The sequence below is a fragment of the Nicotiana attenuata genome, chromosome 1 (assembly GCF_001879085.1).
Source record: "Nicotiana attenuata strain UT chromosome 1, NIATTr2, whole genome shotgun sequence".
Classification (NCBI taxonomy): domain Eukaryota; kingdom Viridiplantae; phylum Streptophyta; class Magnoliopsida; order Solanales; family Solanaceae; genus Nicotiana; species Nicotiana attenuata.
The window spans coordinates 95,768,814-95,772,616 of NC_031989.1; the positions used below are offsets into that span (position 1 = coordinate 95,768,814).

Here is a 3,803-nt window from a genome sequence, read left to right on the forward strand (position 1 = left end):
TTCACAAGAGCTATAAGTTACGAAAAAGATATGAGCATTAGTCAACATTCGAGGACGAATGTTCCAAAGGGGGGAATGATGTTACGCCCCGCAATATTACGTCAATATTACGTCCCGCAGTATTACATTACGATTGATGTTACTACCTGCAGTATTAAGTTACGACAGTGCTGCACCCTGTAGTATTACATTACGGTGATGTTACGCTTCGCAGTAATAAGTTACGACGATGTTGCACCCTGCAGTATTTTACGTTGAATTTGTCGTAAGGTAATTGACATCAGTCCAAGGAAAAGATTATTTGGGGATTATAAGGATTATGCTATTTCAAAAATGATTAGTAAATTCGTGAAGGCAAGAGGGGAAGCAAGTCGAAGAAAATGAATTTCGTTGAAGTTTGGCATATTGGGATAATACGGGCCGAACGTTAATACCCTATATTTATGGACTAGTACCATACAAGCACCATGTGACCATGTTAGTAAGGTGTATAAGGTATGTAAAAAGTGAGAAATATTTTAAGTAAGTGGGAATAATTCTCAATTTTGAATTACCGGGTACTGGAACATTACCTAATTAATCCAAATATTTGGATAAGTATAAGTCCAAAACGTGGCAGCAAGGACGCTCATAGAATATGACTAATTGGTCATAAAGGATCAGTGGCATCTACGTGTATAAGTCTTAAATGACTAAAGACATGTACCAAGATATCAAGATTTGGTCTCTTTAATTATATCTCCAACTTGTAGTATTCTACCAACTGTCCGTACCAGAGTTTCATGCCATTTGATGTCAAGCTTTTTGTTCAACTTAATTCCATCGTCAATAAGTAAGATAACAATTCTTGCTTTGAAGCAAATAGAATCACTCGCCTCCAACCCAAAGCGTCGACGAGATTCTTCAACAGCATCCAAGGATAAGCTTGAGTCTTTAAGAGATGAATAAAACTTTAGAAAACAACCAAAACCAAGTTTTGCCTCCTCATTTCTTTCTTAATAACAGAATCTTAGTTCTCGTTCCAAGAAAAAAAAAGCTTCGCAAAGTTAGAAACAAATCCGTTAAAAAGTTTGAAGAATCAGAAACGTTTCTTCTTACAATTTCAAACCAAGAAACGTTATGTCCATTCTTCAGTTCAAAACGTTCAAAGCAGAACAAATACGCTCAGGTTTTCAAGGAATTCAAGTGTAATTTCGTTCATATTTCACAGAAGCTGATCCGTTCAAATATTTTCGGGAACAGGTATGTTAAGGCTAAACTCTGTCCTTCCTTTTAGCACGAATTCAGGGAAATTCCTAAGACGTCAAATGTGATATTTTACTATTCTATTGCTAGAAAGACCTTCTGTGAAAGGCATTGGGATCGTAGCTGAAGTATTTTCATGATGCTATTAGGTTGATATTCCACTCGTTCGGTTAAATAGCGTATTCGACATCTATATATGTCATTTGTTCGGCTTTCTTAACTATATGTCTATATATATGAATTCTTATTCGTATTTGGGTTGTGTGACTAGAAAATAAAGGCATTTAGTATTTGCGATCACTCCTTCTCCCTTGTTAAAGTGTATCTTAAAATCTCTAAAGTGACATGTCAATTTCCAAAAATCTCAAATATAATTTTTATATTTAAATTACTAAAGCACTTGATTTTTGAAATACTTTCTTTTACTAATTATCAATAAATCAGGTATAAGGACAAAGTGAAGTACCTTAAGCTTTTTATGAACATCTTCAGAGTTAAGTTGTCTTTCTAAAAGTCGAGTTAATTTTTCAAGCTTATTCAAATAATAAAATATGAGGTTCCACGAGACAATTGTATGCGATACGAAGGTGATTATGAGATTATGAGAATAAGAGTACCAATGAGCCAAGATTGGCTAAGTTCTTGTTATGGCCTATTATGTGCATTCAAAGTTCATATCATACATGGCATATTATGCATGGACTTCGAGCTATAATCGGAGGTAAGGGGCCTATTTGCCCGAAAGACTATATGTATTGTACAGATGGCCACAGGTTGGCAATATGATACCGGTCAGCTACCGGAAGAGACCGCCATTGCTAGCATTTGGTTGGGTATGTCATGCATTTGCATCAATATATATGTATTCACGACATCCGATTACACGAGCATACCATGCATATTTGATTACTATGAGGTCGGATGTCGGCCATAGAGGATATCAGAGTTTCAGTGTCAGGTGGTATCACTATTATTTTTTTCATCAGCTACATATGATTCTACTTTCTGCCTTACATACCAGTACATTTTTATTCGTACTGATGTCCCGTTGCCTGGGGACACTGCATTTTTGTTTCGTGCGTGCAGGTCCAGGTAGGGACTCTGATCGACCCCTCCGCTAGGATTTCGGGGTTCGGCTGTAAGTTGGTAAGCTCCACCTTTTCCTGGAGCTATCATAGGATGGTTACTTTTGTTGTACAGTTTGGGTATAGTCGGGGCCTTATCCCGATAGTGCTTATGACACTCTTAGAGGCTATTGTGGACATAGTATTCTGGGTTTCTTTTTTTCCAGCTTTCAGTCTCCAGCCCATAGGCTTGGCATGTGTATATATATGTGTAGGCATGTATGTCTCAAATTGCGACCTCGTCGGTCAGCTAGTACTTTATTATTTTAGCTCGTCTACCTTTGTTTATATGGCTTATTGTTATTCAGTTCATGACCTTAATTGTCCAGGCTTAGTATTTCAGATGTTGTGCTGCCCGATCTATTGGACCCCCAGTTTAGTTAGCTAATATGTTTAGTGGCTAACTCTATCAAATACAGTATCGAGTGCCAGTCGTGCCTCCCCTAGTTTGGGGCGTGACAGAATCCCTGCTGTACGAAGCATCCGCTGGCACTTATCCAAGAAACCCTGGGCATCCTCGCCCTCTGCACCACTGAATGACGGAAGCTGGAGCCTACCAAACCTCTCAAGTCGACGCTGCTCATCATCCGGCATAACTGGTACTACAAACTCCTGAGCTGGTGCAACCGGCTGGGCTGGAGGTGCCCCCGGTGTCTGTAGTCCCTGCACAACCTGATCAGGTGTGCGAGCAACGGGGGTCTGGATCCCTTCCCCGGTCTGTGAAGTAGCTGCGGCTGTAGTAGCTGAGACCGCCTGAGCCAAACCGGTACACACTGATAAGATCTGAGCTAAAGCCTCCTGAAGGCCTGGAATCACAATAGGCACAGCTGGTGCCTGAGCAGGTGCTGCTGTAGCGTCCACAACTGGGACCTAATCCGGAACTGGGGCAGCTGGTAGATCTGCAGGTGCTGCTCTAGCTGCCCTGCCCCTACCACGGCCTCGACCGCGACCTCGGCCTCTGGTGGCCGCAGCTGGTGGCACTGGTGGTCGTCCATCCTGCCCGGTAGCACGTGTCCTCACCATCTGTGAGAGAATGGAATAATAGAAGTTTAGTACTCGGATCAACAATTCGCACGACAAGAATTTCAAGAATATGAAGTTTTTCCTAAAGGTTCTGCAGCCTCTCGAGGATAAATACAGACGTCTCCGTACCGATCCGCGAGACTCTACTAAACCGGCTCATGACTCGCGAGACCTATGTAACCTAGGCTCTGATACCAACTTGTCACGACCCCAAATACCGGTCGTGATGGCGCCTATCACATTACTAGGCAAACCGACTGAACAATTAACCACAACCCTTTTTCTTAAACATTAAATCATTTCTACGCAGGTCTAAATACCATAGTTTTATAATAAGCGTGTAAAACAACAGATAAATATGCGAAAGTCAATAAAACATGAACTACACAGCCCCACAAATCTGGTGTCATG

General features: G+C 41.2%; 1 long non-coding RNA gene across 1 annotated transcript; it reads left to right on the forward strand.

The window, feature by feature from the left end:
* Positions 725 to 2,657, forward strand: LOC109241787. Its single transcript, XR_002070294.1, has 2 exons — positions 725 to 1,242; positions 2,332 to 2,657. It is a non-coding gene; the product is annotated as an uncharacterized LOC109241787 (long non-coding RNA).